The sequence below is a fragment of the Hordeum vulgare genome, chromosome 5H, assembly GCF_904849725.1.
Source record: "Hordeum vulgare subsp. vulgare chromosome 5H, MorexV3_pseudomolecules_assembly, whole genome shotgun sequence".
Taxonomy (NCBI): domain Eukaryota; kingdom Viridiplantae; phylum Streptophyta; class Magnoliopsida; order Poales; family Poaceae; genus Hordeum; species Hordeum vulgare.
The window spans coordinates 74,130,616-74,149,835 of NC_058522.1; positions in this window are offsets into that span (position 1 = coordinate 74,130,616).

Genomic DNA, 19,220 nt, shown 5'->3' on the forward strand with positions numbered 1-19,220 from the left:
GTATGAGCAACATCTGTATGCAGTCATCCATAAGGTTTGATAGAGGGAGTGAAATCGCAGAAGTGATGAGCACCAGCTCTTGAGAGAACATCGGAGAGTATCCTCGGAGTCTTCTGAGGAGTCAAGCCAACGTCTGGAATTGCGGGGCTCTTCGGGAGGAAGTATTTATGAGAACCTATAGTTAGAGTTAGCAAAATCTTTAACCCAAAAAGAGAAGAGAGAGTAGAACCCAGAGTACAGAAAAGAAATAAAAGATACTAATACCACCCAATTGAGATGTGGGCCCGTAAGCCACAACATCAAAGTTAGTAAGTTTTTCAAACACTAGACTCAACTTCGGCCAAGGAGTTGGAAAGGGGGCTACCTACATGCAGTCGGCTCTGATACCAACTTGAGACGCCCTTGATTTAATCGTACGCTCAAACTCAAGGACTCACGAGAAGATATGACAACACAACTCTAGACATAAATAAAACATACAAGCTTCATATTACAAGCCAGGTACCTCAAGGGCTAGAATACAGAAGCTCGATAAGCACATGAGTCAGCGGAAGCAACAAATATCTGAGTACATACATTAAACATGAGGTGCCTTAGATAAGGCTAGCACAAAAGATACACGATCGAACGAGGCGAGGCCTCTTACCTGGGAGCCTCCTAACTACTCCTGGTCTTCAGCGGCCTCCACGTAGTAGTAGGCACCGTCAGGGTAGCAGTCGTCATCGGCGGGATACTCCATCTCCTGGGCTCCATCATCTGGTCGCAGCAACGGATCGAGGGGACAAAGGGGGAGCAAAGCAACGATGAGTACTCATCCAAAGTACTCGCAAGACTTACATCAGAACTATGCTAAGTATGCAACAATATCAAAGAAAGGAGTCTATATGTGGACTGACTTCATCAATGCGAGAATAGAGAGAGAAGGCCTAGTCCTATCGAAGAATAGCATCTTCAAGGGTCTTGCAGCAATAGACGAGAGTAGAACAGGTAACACAATTAAATAGTCATATTGTTGCAGCAATATTAATATGAGGTCATGCCCAGAGATTCTCCCTCGACTCCCTGCGAGGAAGCAATCCAAGAGCAACTATTCCAGTTAAGTAATAGTTGTAGTTGTATAAGATCAGGGCACAACTCCAAGTCGTCCTGTAACCATGGACATGGCTACCTGAATAGTTAATTTTCATCCCTGAGGGGTGCACAAAGTTTCCAGTCATGCTTGATAACACTCTGTCCGGATACACTTTTCTGGGTCATGCCCGACCTCGGATTATCGACACGTCGCAACCCCACCTAAGCTCAACGGAGAGGCCAGCCCGACCGTCTAAATCCTAAGCACAAAGGGGTCGTGGGCCCACTTGCCCTCTGCGCTCCTGCAAGATGCAAGGGCGGCCGATGTTAGTCCTAGCACCTCTTAATACAAGCGTGATGCATCTTGGGACCACTCGGGCGCGCGCCGCTCCATTGCTGACGTCTGAAGAGCTTTGGCTGATACCACGACACCGAGTACCCATAACTTCTCCCACGTAGCCGGTTAGTGCGAAAAGGTCTCCGACCAACCCAGATCAAATACCCAAATCCATTAACATTTTTAATTAAGTCATCGACACATCCACGCGGGAAATCCACCCGCCTAACATCTATTAATCAAAGATCCCAGTAACATTGTCGAGTAACTGTGTGGTTGTAACATCAGGGGGAATCCGAGGTATCACCCTCGTTGGATCCCGTACGATGTAACCGTCAAGGTGGACTTAGAGGAATCACCCTTGAGGGTACCACACTTGAGGGGTTGCACGACAGAGTCATCGTTGGGAGTGGTGAAGGAGGAATCGCCATCGATAACCACGACCGACTAGCTGTACTACACGGATATCATCCTGAGTACTTCGCGAGGTGTCACCCTCGGTACCCAATAGTATCTCTGTAGCGTCGCACAACTAAGGGGGGTGTAAGTGTTGTGTCTGTTCTGGCTCGTAGATCAGGAATCGAGACTTGATGACAAAGCGGGGCAACTGGACTAAGGGGTCAGAGCCACCTGTACTAAACAATTATAAAGTACGGTACTGAAAGTACTAGTTCTTCAAAATTAGGCTATGCATCATATATAGGAGGTAACTACAACAGTAGCAAAATTCTAATGCAAGCATGAGGGAGAAAGAATAGGCGATATAGGAATGATCAAGGCGGTTTGCTTGCCTTGTTGCTCTGCGACAAAGGGCTGGTCATCAGGAGGGTAGATGTACCCGGCAACACGGTCAGTCTCGGGGTCTACCGGTAAGAAGAGGGGGAGAAATAATAAATACAAAGCACGGATGCAACACTAAGCATGACATGGCAAAATGCATGCTAGGCATGAGCTAACATAGTAACATCCGTCATAGACGGATCGGGAAATTATCGGATGATACTTCCCGGGTGTGTGGCTACTACCAGTCAGATGAAAACGATGGAAAAGTTCCACGTTTGCTATGCTAGCAACGCGAGACAGACGAACGAATAGCGTATCCGGGTTCGTCTCGTTCTACTAATCAACTTTCGTGTTGAAAATATTTTCATCTCACCTACAGTTTATTTTATATTAATTTTCAAAGTTTTATTAATATTTAGGAATTAAAACAGATTTTATTAATTCAATTAAATGCAATTATGACATCACCAGTCAACAGGGGCTTTACTGGTCAAACTCACTAGTGGGTCCCATGTGTCATACACATTTATTAATTAAGGTTTTATTAATACTAACCACGTTATTTAGTGGGGTGGGACCCACCAATCATACTGTTATAGGTTAATTTATTAACAGAATTAATTAACAACTTTATTATTTTATCTATTTACTCTTATTCATATTAATAATACCTAATTATCTAATTAATTAAATTACTAATCAAATAACTTAACTAAATATTTATTTATTTCTTATTAAACGTTTTATTCCCAAAGGGCGTTTGTGGGGCCTCCGTGTCAGTGGGAGTGGGGGGAGGGGTTGGCCCCACATGGAAGTGGCCCATCAGCCTCTCCACAACACAACACAACACAACACACAAATCTGTACACACAAATTTACTCATACAGACATTTTTACATACATATATCATGTCGTACATACATACCCTTGCACATACATACACACATATATATAAATACTATTTCTTTTTCATTTTTTTCTAAACCATCTCAGGGGCTAATCCCCTCTGTCCAACAAGAAGAAACGAGGGGCATGGTGGAGGCCGTTGGCCGGCAGTGGCCGTAGCGGGCACGGCGGCCGGAGTTCGCCGGAGTGGGAGAAAATGGGGAGAAGGGGAGAGGCCGGAGCCCAGAGGTTCACCGACGTTGCCGGGGATGCCGAGGCTTGGGGAGGACCGGTGAGGGAGAGGCGGCGGTCGGCGGTGGTGCGTTGGAGGAGGTCGGGGATGGTGCAGTGGTGGTGTGGCTCCGGCACGGGGGCGTGGCGGCCGGATGGAGGGCAGGTGCAGCGGTGGTGGCCGGCGGCGCAGCGTCGATGTGGCGGCGGCTGGCGGTGCAGCGTCGCGCGGGGCGACTGGTTCTGACAAGGAAGGGCGAAATCGACCTGGTGGAGGTAGGGTTGGCCGAGGAGGGCCAGCCAGTGGTGAGGGCCTCGGCCGAAGGCGAGGAAGGATGGTGGAGGGCCGGCCGGATCCGACCGGAGGAGGGCCGAAGGAGGTGAACGGAGGCGGCGTTGTGAGAGGAGGCCGAGGGCTGGACGTTGGCGGAGGAGATGGCCGGCCGGTGGAGGGGAGCCGGCGGTAGGGTGCACGTGATGGAGGCGTGGGTCGGTGGCTGGGGCTGGCAAGGGGAGAGCACAGGGGCTCGGTGGGGGCGAAGGGAGCAGCGAGCGCTGGCGCGCTGGGAGCGACGAGGGGATGGGGTGTGAGCGAGTGAGGCTGGGAACGAGGAGATTTTTTCCCTCGTGGTCTCTGGTGGGTGTGGAGGCGGTTGAGAGGGAGAGTGGGGTGCTAGGGATTGGAGGGGGCCTATATACCAAGGGGGGGTGGGCCAACAGGGGGGAGAGGCAGGTTGGGCCGGTTGGGGCCAACCCAGCAGGGTTTTCCTTTTTTTGTGGTTTTATTTACACGTTTTGTTTTATTTCTTTCTAGCATTAATTCCATTTAGTAAAAATGTGTGACTTGGTCAAATAAACATAATGCATTATTCCAGACGGCCACAAATATTTTGGGGATTTTTAGAAGCTGTTGGCATTTTAAATTTGAATTAAATCCCCCTTTAAATTGCTATAAGGCTGTGTTATTTAAGGTGGGGTCCAGACCATTAGCTTGGTAATGTTGTTTTCCTTGTCAATATTTGTTTTGGATTATTCCACAATGATGCAACATTTTTCTTATTATGATTGAGGAAGTATTTTATCTCAACAAAAATCCAATGCCCTCTTATAACACAATTCGAAATGAGATATGAATTTCAACTTGATCATTGCTTGCTTAGCAAAAATAATTAGGTAGTGATCATGGTCATTACTGTAGCTTAATTACAATTCTTACTGTAGCAAAAGTTGAGGGTGTCACAACTAGTTACTAAGGATAACCTTTGACCGCTGTCGAGTAATCCACTCCTGGATCACTTTCGTACCCCTTGACAGATTCATGGCAAGGCACACATCAGGTGCGGTACACAACATAGCATACTATAGAGCCTACAACTAATGCATAGGGGAAGACCTTCATCCTTTCTCTTTCTTCGGCCGTCGTTCGGCTTTGAGTCTTACTCAAATTCGCACCTTACAACAGAGCTAAGAACTCCTTCTTTGCTGATCTATTTTGAACTCCTTCAAAAACTTGTCAAGGCATGCATTTCATTGAAAGTTGTATGAAGCGTTTTGATCTATCTCTAAAGATCTTGATGCTCAATGTTCAAGCAGCTCTATCCAGGTTTTCCTTTGAAAAACTCCGTTCAAACAACCCTTTATGCTTTCCAGAAATTCTACTTTATTTATGATCAACAATATGTCCATCACATATTCTAATTAGAAATTCTATAGTGATCCCACTCACTTCTTTGGAAATACAAGTTTCTCACAAACCTTGTATAAACCCAAAAACTTTGATCATCTCATCAAAGCATATATTCCAACTCCGAGATGATTTCTCCAGTCCATAGAAGGATCACTGGAGCTTGTATACTTGTTAGCATCCTTAGGATCGGCAAAACCTTCTGGTTGTATCACATACAACATTTACTCAAGGAAACCATCGAGGAAACAATGTTTTGACATCCTATCTTCATGATTTCATAAATAATGTAGCAACTGCTAACATAATTCCAATGGACTTTTAGCATCGCTACGAGTGAGATAGTCTCATCATAGTCAACTCTTTGAACTTGTCGGAAACATATTTGCGACAAGTCGAGCTTTCTTAGTGGTGACTTTTCACCATCATCGTATGTATTCCTTTTAAAGATCCATCTATACTTAACAGTCTTACGACCATCAAGTAGTTATTCAAAGTGCACACTTTGTTTTCATACATCGATCCTTTCTCAGATTTCATGGCCTCCAACCATTTGTCGGAATCCAGGCCCACCATCGCTTCTCCATAGCTCGTAGGTTCATTGTTGTCGAGAAAAATGACCTCCAAGACAGGATTACCGTACTACTCTGGAGCGGTACGTTTCGTTGTCAACCTACGAGATTTGGTAGTAACTTGATCCGAAGCTTCATGATCACCATCTTCAGCTATCCACTTCAACTAGTGTAGGTGCCATAGGAACATCTTCCTGCGCCCCGCTACTCATTGGTTGAAGTGATGGTTCAATAACCTCATCAAGTTTCCACCATCCTCCCACTCAATTCTTTCGAGAGAAAATTTTTCTTGACAAAGGGCCCTTTTTTGGAAACAAACACTTTGCTTTCGGATCTGAGATAGGAGGTATTCCCAACTGTTTTGGGTATACTATGAAGATGCATTTATTCTCTTTGGGTTCGAGCTTATCAGGCTGAAACCTTTTTCACATAAGCGTCACAGCCCCAAACTTTTAAGAAACGACAACTTAGGTTTCTCCAAACCATAATTCATACGGTGTCATCTCAAAGGAATTACGTGGTGCCCTATTTAAAGTGAATGCGGTTGTCTCTAATGCGTAACCCAAAAACTATAGTGGTAATTCGATAAGAAACATCATAGTATGCACCATATCCAATAGGGCGCGGCTATGACATTCGGACACACCATCACACCATGGTGTTCCAGGTGGCATTCGTTGTGAAACAATTTCCACATTGTCTTAAATGTGTACCAAACTCGTAACTCAGATATTCATCTCTATGATCATATTATAGACATTTTATCCTCTTGTCATGACGATCTTCAAGTTAACTTTGAATTTACTTGAACCTTTGAATAATTCAGACTTGTGTTTCATCAAGTAAATATACTAGTATCTACTCAAATCATCTGTGAAGTAAGAACATTATGATATCCATTGCGTGCTTCAGCACTCATTGGACTGCATAGATCAAAATGTATCACTTCAAATAAGTTACTTTCTTGTTCCATCTCACTAAAAACAAGGCCTTCAGTCATCTTGCCCATGATTTGCTTGTCTCAAGTGATTCAAAATCAAGTGAGTCCAAATGATCCATCTACATGGAGTTTCTTCATGCGTTCACACCAATAGGCATGGTTCGCATGTCTCAAATGATCCAGGAACGAGTGAGTCCAAAGATCCATCAGTATGGAGCTTCTTCATGCGTTTTACACCAATATGACTCAAGCGGTAGTGCCACAAGTAAGTGGTACTATCATTACTGCTTTGTATCTTTTGGCATCAAATATTATGAACATGTGTATCACTACGATCGAGATTCAATAATCCATTCATTTTAGGTGCAAGACCACTGAAGGTATTATTCAAGAAAACATAATAACCATTATTCTCTTTAAATGAATAACTGTATTGTAATAAACATAATCCAATCAAGTTCATGCTCAATGCAAAAGACCAAACAACATTTAGGTTCAACACTAATCTCGAAAGTAGAGGGAGCGTGCGATGGTGATCACATCAATCTTGGAAAAACCTCCAACACAAGTCGTCACCTCGCCTTCAGCTAGTCTCCGTTTATTCAGTAGCTTTTATTTTGAGTTACTAACACTTAGCAACCGAACTGATATCTAATACCCTGGTGCTACTAGGAGTACTAGTGAGGTACACATCAATATCATGTATATCCAATATACTTTTGTCGACTTTTGCCAACCTTCTCATCTACCAAGTATCTAGGGTAGTTCCACTTCAGTGACCGTTCCCTTAATTACAGAACCACTTAGTCTCGGGTTTGGGTTCAACCTTGGGTTTCTTCAATAGAGCAGCAACTCGTTTGCCATTTCATGAAGTATCCCTTCTTGCCCTTGCCCTTCTTGAAAGTAGTGGATTTACTAACCATCAACAATTGATGCTCCTACTTGATTTCTACTTTCACGGTGTCAAACATCGTGAATAGCTCAAGGATAATCATATTTATCCTTGATATGTTATAGTTCATTACGAAGCTTTGTAGCTTGGTGGCAGGGACTTTGGAGAACTATGTCAATCACAATCTTATCTAGAAGGTCAACTCCCACTCGATTCAAGTGATTGTAGTACTCACACAATCTAAGCACATGCTCAACGGTTGAGCTTTTCTCCCTTGCTTCGTAGACAAAGAATCTTGTCGGAGGTCTCATACCTCTCAACAAGGGCACGAGCTTGAAATCCCAATTTCATCTCTTGGAACATCTCGTATGTCCCGTGATGTTCGAAACATCTTCTACGCCTCAATTCTAAGCCATTTAAGCATTATGCACTGAACTATCATGTAGTCATCAAAAACGTGTATGTCAGATGTTCGCAACATCTACAGACGACGCTCGGGGTTTAGTACACTGAGCGGTGCATTAAGGACATAAGCCTTCTGTGCAGCAATGAGGACAATCCTCAGTTTACAGACCTTGTCCGCATAATTGCTACTATCATCTTTCAGCTAACTTTTCTCTTGGAACATATTAATAAACAGTAGAGCTACACTACAAGCTACAACATAATTTGCAAAGACATTTTGACTTTGTTCATGATAATGACTTCAATCAATCATATTACTTAAGAAGTCCCACTCAAATTGACACCCCTCTAGTCATTCGAGTGTCACATGATCCAAATTCACTAACTCAAGTCCGATCATCACGTGAGCTGAGTTTAGCTTCAATGGTGAACATCTCCATGTTGATCATATCAACTATATGATTCATGCTCGACCTTTGGGTCTCTTGTGTTCCGAGGCCATGTCTGTACAAGCTAGACTCATCAAGTTTAACCCGAGTGTTCCGCGTGTGCAACTATTTTGCACCCGTTGTATGTAAACATTCAGTCTATCACACCCGATCATCACGTGGTGTATCGAAACGATGAACTGTCGCAATGGTGCACAGTCGGGGAGAACACAATTTTACCTCGAAATTTTAGTGAGGGATCACCTTATAATGCTACCGTTGTCCTAAGCAAAACAAGGTGCATAAAAGGATTAACATCACATGCAAATCATAAGTGACATGATATGGCCATGAACTTGTGGTTCTTGATCTCCATCATCAAAGCACCGGCATGATCTCCATCGTCACCGGCGCCACACCATGATCTCCATCATCATGATCTCCATCATTGTGCTGCCATCGAGGTTGTCGCGCTAACTATGATGTTACTACAAAACTACTACTAGTGATAAAGCAAAGCATCTCGAAGCGCAAAATAATTAGAAACAACCCTATGGCTCCTGCCGGTTGCCGTAGCATTGACGTGCAAGTCGATATTTAACTATTACAACATGATCATCTCATACAACCAATATATCATATCATGTCTTTAGCCATATCACATCACATGCATACCCTGCAAAAACAAGTTAGACGTCCTCTAATTCGTTGTTGCATGTTTTACGTGGCTGCTATGGGTATCTAGTATATGATCGCATCGTACTTATGCAAAACCACAATGATGATATGCAAGTTGCTATTTGACATTCTCCAAGGACCACCTCAGTCAAATCCGATTCAAGTAAAGTTGAAGAAACAGACACCCGCCAGTCATCTTTATGCAACAAGTTGCATGTTAGTCGATGAAACTGGTCTCTCGTAAGCGTACGAGTAGTGTTGGTCCGGGCCGCTTCAATCCAATAATACCTTTGAATCAAGAAAAGACTAAGGAGGGCAGAAAATTGAACATCAACGCCCACAAACTCTTTTGTGTTCTACTCGAGATGTCATCTGCGCATGAACCTAGCTCATGATGCCACTGTTGGGGAACGTTGCATGGGAAACAAAAAATTTCTTACGCACACGCAATACCTATACACGCAATACCTCATGATGCCACTGTTTGGGCTGCCTATAATTCCTCTAGTATATATAGGAGGGATGGAGGGGAGGAGGCAGCCTCGAACCCTGAAGGTTTGGCTGAAATTGGAGGTGGAGGAGTCCTACTCCAATCCTACTAGGAGTAGGATTCCTCCTATGCACTTGGAAACCCTTTCTCCTCTTCGACCTTCGTGTTTTTTCCTTCTCAAACCTCATGGGCCTTAGTGGGGGCTTAGGACAGCCCTCTAGGGGCTAGTTTGTTTCCTCCCACAACCCATGAGGCCCCTCGGGGCATGACACCCCTCCCGATGGTCCCCGGTACCCTCCTGGCACTCTCGGTACACTACCGAAGTACCCGAAACTTTTCCGGTGACCAAAAGAGGACTATATATCAATCTTTACATCCGGACAATTCTGGAGCTCCTCGTGACGTCGGGGATCTCATTCGGGACTCCGAACAACTTTCGGTTACCAACACACATAACTCAATAATACCGAAACATCACCGAACCTTGAGTGTGCAGACCCTGTGGGTTCGAGAACTATGTAGACATGACCCGAGACATTCTATGGTCAATAACCAATAGCGGGACCTGGATGCCCATATTGGCTCCTACATATTCTACGAAGATCTTTATCGGTTGAAACTCTACACCAAGGATTGAGTTAATCCCAAATGTTGTTCCCTTTGTCCTTCGGTATGTTACTTGCCCGAGATTCGATCGTCGGTATCTCCATACCTAGTTCAATCTCATTACCGGCAAGTCTCTTTACTCGTTCCGTAATACAAGATCCCATGACCAACTCCTTAGTCACATTTCTTGCAAGGCTTATTGTGATGTTGTATTATCGAGTGGGCCCCGAGATACCTCTCCATCATACAGAGTGTCAAATCCCAGTCTCGATCCATGCTAACCCAACAGACACCTTGGGGATACCTGTAGAGCACCTTTATAGTCACCCAATAACGTTGAGACGTTTGATACACACAAGCTATTTCTCCGTTGTCCGGGAGTTGCATGATCTCATGGTCATAGGAACACATACATTGACATGTAGAAAACAATAGCAATAAACTGACACGAGCATATGCTACGTTCATAGTTTGGGTCTTGTCCATTAGATCATTCTCCTAATGATGTGATCTTGTTATCAAGTGACAACACTTGTCTATGGCCAGGAAACCTTGACCATCTTTGATCAACGAGCTAGTCAACTAGAGTCTCACTAGGGACAGTGTGCTGTCTATGTATCCACACATGTATTTGTGTTCCCAATCAATACAGTTCTAGAATGTATAATAAATGATTATTATGAACAAGGAAATATAATAATAACCAATTAATTATTGCCTCTAGGGCATATTTCCAACAGTCTCCACTAACATGGACGTACGATAGCGCCACCTATTGGAACCATGCCAAAAATCGCCGTGTCAACCTCATGCGTTTGATCTCCCTACCTTACTCCTTTACTTTACACTTGCATGTTTTACATTCCGCTGCTATACTCTTAGAACTGCATGTGTAGGGTGTACTTGACTTGCCATAAGTGTCAAAACTGGCCCTCAACTAAAATTTAGAAAAGGCTAAGTTTTTATCTTGTCAAGTAGTCTAATCACCCCTCCATGTAGACATACTTTCGATCCTACACCAACCCTCGTTGTAGTGCTTGAGTATTTGATACCGGTTCGGTTCCTCACATTTTCAACTAAAAGTAGGAACTACGGAATAGATGGAGGTTCGTGAAGGATGAAAGTGACGATGCACGTGGGAAATGGTTCGAAGGTTGATGCTATCGCCCTCGACACACTCTCACTTCAATTACCACCGGGATGAGTGATGGACCTGAATAATTATTATTTAGTGCCTGTGTTGAGCATGAACATTATATGTGGATCTTGTTTATTATGAGACGGTTACTTGTTAAAATCAGAGAATAATGGTTGTTCTATTTATATGAGTAATATATTTTAGTTTTTTTTTATTTCTGTGCCCCTGGTTCCTTAGCCATACTTATTCATCCCCACGCTCTTAACTTTTGCTCACTTTTCCCCACACCCTTGGCCGAAACCCTCAGAACTGGTCACAAACAGTGGATGCCGTCGGGTCAGTGCTTTGACCGTTAACTCTGACGAGTGGGGCCGCGTTGACTATGTCCCCTGTTGGACCTGATGAGTGGGGTCGTGGCGGATGGTGCCGCGGTTAGCCCATTGGGCCGTGGTTACAATTGGGCCGTGCGCGCGCAGCAACGACAGAAGCCTATTATGCATGCACGACATGTCTAGCTAGCCTGCATGCATGCACGTAGCTAGCCTATCTACATGCATGCACATAGCTAGCCTACCTGCATGCGCCGCTGCCCGCCGCCACGATGCGCTGACCGACCTCTTTTTCACGCGAGCCGCCACGGATGCTGACAGGCCTCATTTTCACACGAGCCGCCACAGACGCAGGGACGGTTGCTGCCGGTGGTTCGTATCATCTCCCACGCGTGTCTCCTCGATGTAGAGCAATGTTTCACACTTTTCGATCCACTCGCATCTATTCAACATGGCAATTAAAACATGTTGGCAATTAAAGTGGCATATCGATCGACGCGGCTCGTTTGAACGTAGCAAATCCAAAGCGCGGCCGATGCCACTCCCCTTCCCTTCCCCTTTCCCTACTTAAACCACCACCCTTCCACCTATTCTCCACACATCCATATGCGCTGCCCCCTTCACCCAGACCTAGTGCACTCTCAAAGCGAGGCGAGGATGTAGTACAACGACCCCACCTTCGAGCTCCCACCGATCGTGCCCGAGAAACGGTATCTGACCGGCGTCGTCGTGGAGACGACGCTCCGCGTGTGGGTGCTCTCACGCTGGAGGGGTGCAAGGGGGTTTGCCGAGTGGTTCCTCCGTGCGGGCTTCGCCCACCTCCCGGCGGGCTTACCAGTGATGTTTCGACTGGAGGAAGTGCGTCCAAACTCCAGGACTCCGCCGATAGGGCTCACCGTCACCTTCACCAACAAATTTGATGCGTACTACGTCCTCGGCAAGGTGTTTTGGTGTGGATGCGAATTCATCGCATTCACAACCCACAACATCTTCACAAACTTTGACTGCATCTTCCCCACCCGCAATGGTATGCACAACCTCCCCTACTACATTGGCCAGGACGACATGGAGAGGGAGAAGTGAAGAGAAGGCGCAGTGAAGATGGTGGTGAAGTCCCGGTCTCGATCGTGAGCTTGTCTTGCCCTAGGGTGTTAGGGATTTTTATCTTTTATATATTTCTAACTTAATTATGTCATTGGTTGTACCGTGAACTTTGTTATGCTTGCTACCCTTATTTGATAGGGAATCCCGGCCCTATTTGATATGTCATTGGTTTTCAGCATTTTTGCTTGCTATTTCGATCTTCTTTGATGTGAGATAAATCGCTAGATGGATATGGTGCCGTACACAAGCCCTTCTACATTCCTCAATGAAACCATCAAGTTTTCGCCCATTTAGAGTAGGGTCAAGTTTTCGAACGCGCGGATAATGGAGTAGTTGAAGTGTCAAAAAGGAAACTAAAGCTAGAAAAATGAGCCATGTTGATGTTGAAAATAAGAAGAAAATCTAATTTTTTTGATTTGTTGGTGGCCCTATTTCGTATATTGTATGAACAAAAACAAGCTAATTTTTGAATAGTTTGTGGACTATGCTATGGTTTAAGGTACCCTATGTTTTATGTAAGAAGTATGCTATGGTTGCTAGTTTTTATGTTATGGATGTATGCTTGCTATGTGAGATATGGGTCGATGGATATGGTGCCGTAGCCGAGCCGTAGACAAGTTGTCTAGATGGATATGGTGCCATAGCCGAGCCTAGACATGCTCTCTAGATTGATATGCTGGCTAATGGCGCCACCGGACTTTATTTTATACGTGGTTTGAGATGGATATCATGATCTACATAATTAAGTGTGTCATGTTCTTGATAAAAAAACAAAAAATCCTGTATACAATATTTTTCTTGCAACAAAAACTTGTTTATAATACCCGCAGTCAAAAAATGAAAGTGTTGTGCTGTAGGCAATATACAGAAGGAAATTGCCATGATATGTACAAATAAATTTGACATGTGCAAGTCCAACAATAAGTCGATTTACCATCATGCACTATTTTTGTTCGGCATGGCAATAAATGGATTTACCATGGTAATAATCAAGGGAAAAAACAGAGCCAGCGCGTGGGCCTTCGACACTCAACGCAATGAGACGGCCCAACCAGAGCTTAGTTTCAATTTGGGCCCTACCTTTTTTTTCTTCTACGGTCGGTGTTGTATGACGAAACTGAAGAAACTGAAAGTGTACAAAAGTGACGAAACTGACGGGTACCCGAAACTGACATGATCCACAAATTAAGCAACGTAGAGCATGGAGCACATGATCCACAAATTTAAGGAAATCATAGAGCATATAATCCACAAATTTAACAAAATACTAGAGCACATGACACCACATTAATAACATCTCTAACGAGTGATGACCATCAAGTAAGCAAATCCTAGGGCAACTACACAAAAATAAAAGGGATAAAATACTAAAGCTATCAGATTTGTCTGCTTGTTCAATTGAATCATCTGCTTCAAGTTCTTGTTCATCTTCTTTATTTCCCCCTTCAGATTTGCATCCCCAACTGTGAGAGCAGCACTTTCAGAGACCAAATTCGTTGTTGCTGACGGCAGATTGAGCTCCCGGGTTGGGCCCCCATTGAATTGAATCCGCTTAACGTAGTCATCTAGCCATTCAAAATGTGTGCATTTCTTCACGATCTGAAACAAAAACATGAACCGTAAATCCCAGATCAAAAAATAATTAAAAGCAAATAGAAAAATAAACTAGAGAAAAATCATGAGATCTAACCTGCCCCTCTGGCTTGCTCTCGAATTTCACAAACTCGCGCCCATAGTTGCCATTCTTGCCCTCCTTTGAAGTCAACTGTATCAGTGGCGCGCTGTGTGGGTAGTCAGGACATCGCTCCAAGGGAAATGGACCATACTGGGTCCACGAGGGGCGGGTGGCTGAAGTGGAGCTCGACATATCGCCCAAAGTCGCCGGAGAAGAAGAAGCAGAGGAGTGGCTCCTCTCATCGCCAGAGAAGAAGAGCAGAGGAAGGGCTACCCGAAGAAAGGGGAGGCATAACCAACAAGTCTCACGGATCGCCCCACGATCCAACGATGCAGAGCCGTCCATGTGATCCAACGCCGCGGAGCAGGCTCGCAGCCTGCCCTCGGAATTACTTCTAGAGGACCACATCTAAGGGTTGTCGCTTGGCGCTAGGGTATGATCTGAAGGCTGACGTTCGGAGCTAGGGTTAGGCGAAACCCCGTGGGGTTTAGGGGGGGTTTGAGCTGGTCAACGGGGTTTCAAAGGCTTTGATTGAGCATAACTAATTTAAAAAAATCGAAAAGATATGAAACCTTCGCCGTTCGTTGTTTTATAAGACACACTAACGTGGAAAAATACTAAACTTGGTCTATGGTCATTTTCATGAAAAAACCTGGCTGGCACAATCAAGGTAAAATGAGCACCATTAGTTTAAAAAAAATCAAAAAAATATGAAACCTGCGCACAATGTTGTCTTGTGTGACATGTTACCAACCAAAAATCATAAACTTTGTCTATGAACATTTTCATGAAAAAACCTTCACACATATGAGCTATCATGTACAACGTTTCATGGAAACCAAGCAGAGGAGGTAGGGTTTCCCTTCGGTTTATGAAAATTAAAAAAAAATCAAAAAAATCACCAAAGCTTGATTTCAAAGTGAATAAGAAGGATCTGAACTTAATTTTCCATTTTCATATTGTAATCGTATTTTTAATGGTTTTTCTATTAAAGTATATTTTAAAAAAATGTACAAATAGAAATATTAATTAAATAAATAGTGATTCTTCAAATCTAAACTATATAGATTGATTTGGTGTTAATAAAAAATATTTGGCTCATTTGGAGTAGGTCCAAAAAAAACTTGATTACAAATGTGGGTGTTTACCCTAGCTTGGGAGCTCATTTGGAGCACATTTTTCATGACTACAAGTTTTTTAGACGCACAAGAGATCGGATTGATCACCTAACGTTTATAATAGTTCAACAAACTATGCAACTCACACCACAAGGGAATGGACTGAAGTGTTGTTTCAGATTCAAAGTTTGCCTAAAATTCAAAGTTTGCCTGAGTAGTTCAAATTCAAAGTTTACATATATAAGTATTACACCTTACAAGTTTTCACAATACGTCAAATTGACGACAGAATCCTTATTACAAATCTTTAAAGTTCAAAGTTTATGACTTGCATTCAAGTTCAAATTCAAATCTTTGCCTTGCTCCTTGTGTTCTGGGATGGGTTAACCGTCTTGCTTCTGGTTTCCCTCGCTGGGATATTTTGTGCTTTTGAAAGCTTTGTCTTGTTGTTTCTGATCTTCAATTCTGGTGGTGGCGGTTTTGTTGAGCTTTGACTGCTTGAGAAAGTGATGACCAATTGACAGTCATCTGTGGGCTCACTAATCTTTAAAGGAACTTCAGACAAAATAACTTCCTCCTCTCTTATAGCTTGAAAACCTTCGTAAGCCATGGTTTCAAATTCCGCATCAGATGATGGTTCAACCAAAGTTTCTTCCTCTCTAGGTCTTTTCTCTCATATAGACAAAATAACTTCCTCCTCTCTTATAGCTACTTCAGTTGCTTCATTCTCTAAACTTGTTGCCTTCTCCTCTGCTGCTGCATTATCCTCTAAACTTGTTGCATTCTCCTCTGCTGCTGCATGCTCCTCTGCATTTGCTGCTGCCCGTTGTTCCTCTTCTCCAAATGATGCATCTACTGGATTGGTACAACGCCTAGCAATATGCCCTAAGATACCACATCTTTTGCACTTATGCTGTTCTTTTACACGACCCTCTTCACCAGCTCTTATCCTGTTTTTCCTTGGTCTTCCTGGTGGTCTAGTCAGTACATGAGAATGGAGTTTGAACCCCGGGTCTACTACGTTCCATTGGTCTTTTCCCAAGAGTGCATGCACATTGTCAGCATAAGCAGCCCTAAATTTGGCAACAGATAAATATTCAGAGCAATACTGATGAACTTCACCATCTTCACCTCCAATAATAGTCATGAGATGTAGGGCATGTACGCACGGCTTCCCGCGGATCTGCCATTGCCTACAACTTCATTCATTGGTTGCATGGTTCACTGGATATCTCCATTCCCTATTTTTATTGTTAGTGTATGTCACCTCAGCCTCGTATGTCGACGGTCGAATGCATTTCATTCTTAGTCCTCTTGCCTTGGCATGCAATGCCTTAATCAGAGATGGGAGCATAAGATGGCCAACATATTGTGTTTCTGCAATTCTTTTACGAAGAGCCATCTTTACCATGATCATCTGCCTGATCTTATCAAATGGTTGCCACAACAAAAGCCCTTTCACTGACTTGAACTTTGCATTGAAACACTCAGCGAGGTTATTGGTCACAAAGTCTACTTTGCAGATTTCATTGAATTTGCTTCTTGACCACAACTTTCCATGATGTTCATCCATGTACTCCTTCACCAAAGGATTATGAGCATACAATACTCTCAAATGGTGCTCATGCTTCCTCAAGTTGCATGTGTATGATGCTGGCCATAGATTCTCATCATAAACTTTGCCTTTGAATTTCTTTTTAAAATTATGCGCTAGGTGTCGCATACATTCCCTATGTTCCACTCTAGGGAATACAATTTCTACTGCAGTTTCTAAACCCTTGCAAGCATCTGTGTGTATAACTAAACCTTAGGGTGTACCTATAATGTTGCACAACTGTTGCAGAAACCAGACCCAACTCTCCTCACTCTCTACCTCCAACACACCAAATGCAACTGGTAATAGCCAGTTGTGTCCATCAACTGCAGAAGATGCTGCTAGCTGGCCTCTCCGTCTTCCATTCAAAGCAGTCACATCGACAGCCAAATAGGGCATACAACCATTCAGAAACCCCTTCCAGCAAGCCTTGAAACAAACAAAAGCCCTCCTGAAGCACTCCTTCTCCATTGTCTTCCCTTTCAATTTGTACTTAACTGTATGCTTGTCAATCTCTACAACACTTCATGGACTAGCCATATCCACTTCAGCTTTGAGGGTGTAAAGGAACTGAAAACTCTCATTCCATGGACCATTAATCCTATCAAGAGACCTTTCCATAGCATAGAAAATCTTCATGTATTTTACATTAATATTGTACTTCTCTGTAGGGACCCGACTCAATACGAGTCAAGTCTCTGGTGTTTCCGTACCATCCCAAGATCATGCTGGTACACACTCAGTACATCAATGTATATATCAAGAGTTCAATCACACAGCTTTATTAATCGAAATCTCATATCGAGTACTTTATTACAATAATGAATTAAAATAAAGTGGCCGAAGGCCATCTCATGAGATATCTAACGAAGACTAGCGGAAGCATCAGGTAGACGAGTCCATCCGACTCCAGGGCATGTCGTTGACCGTGGATCGTAGCCTCACTCCTGGTCGGAAAAGTACTCTGCAACATAATACGTTGCAGCCGTGTAGGTTAGCATATGAAATATGCCGGCAAGTCATCAAAGAGAGGGGAAAAATAATAACCAACTATCTCTACATGCATATTTGGCAGGTGGGGCTATAAGTTTTAGCATAAAGCCAATTTTCTCCTACAACAAGAGAGGGATGAAAGCAAAATATTACTACATTGTTTGTTGTTAACGAGATGGTTCCGCCAACCAATTCTCGTACCCGAGTTGTTGATAATTCCCCCATCATTATTAAGTTGTGTAGAGAGTTCAGGGAAATTTCAATGCCTTCGGCTCAAGTTGTCCATGACTGTGGACACGGCTAATCGATTAGGTTTGGGCACTCTGCAGAGTTTTGCACACGTTCCCCACAAGATTTGATCGCCTCCGAGTATGTCCTCGCACTTCAGGGTGTTTGAAGACCGGATGATCAAAACATGGTCTTTCAACGGGTCCCTCTGAATCCCTGTCGGTGCCCATCCATTCCTACCATTCTTCTACATCTGCTAGCACCGCCTGTCCAGAGTCTCCGCGTTGTCCAACCAAGCCAGAGCCCATAATGACTTGTGGCTGTACAGGTAAGCCTAGGGTCTTGAAGCCTCCGTCCGTCTCTTCGAGCCTGGGTGAAGCTTTCCGCAAGATGTCATGGCCGTCTCCAGCATCCCGGGGTCGTCCACTGGTTTCTCCATGGAGCCCGTCAAACCGTCCTTCACGCAGAGTTGCATTTCTTCACGGGGTCGTGAAAATCTTGTCTTAACCGGTCTTGGTTATTTAATCATCCTCGCATCACTCGTGTTATGCACTCAACCAAAATCCCGTCTACTCAAGCATAGCAATATGAAATTTGTCGTCCCGGGCCAAGTATCGGGGTTGTTGTGGGCCTACCACATGATACTACAACCTATACTAAAATTTCCAAGTACCTACGCAGCATGCAATTGGGCAAAGAAAGGTGAAACTACGATGCATAGAAAAACATAGGAGATAGTATGATCAAAATGACTTGCCTTGATGATAGTTGTCTTGATCGAGCGCTTCTAAGTAACAAGCTTCGCACTCCAGGTGATCTACCGATACAAACAAATACACACCATAAGCACTACAATCATCAACAAGTAAAATAACATCACAAGTATAAAGTAGCTATGGCCTAAGTGAAAGAATTCACTTCACCTCACTAATGCAGAAATTGTTTCTGTTAAAACCCTAAGTCAAAAATATTTAAAAAAAATTGAAGCATATACCAGAGTAAGATATAATCACTAGGAAGCAGTAGAAAAAAGAATCAA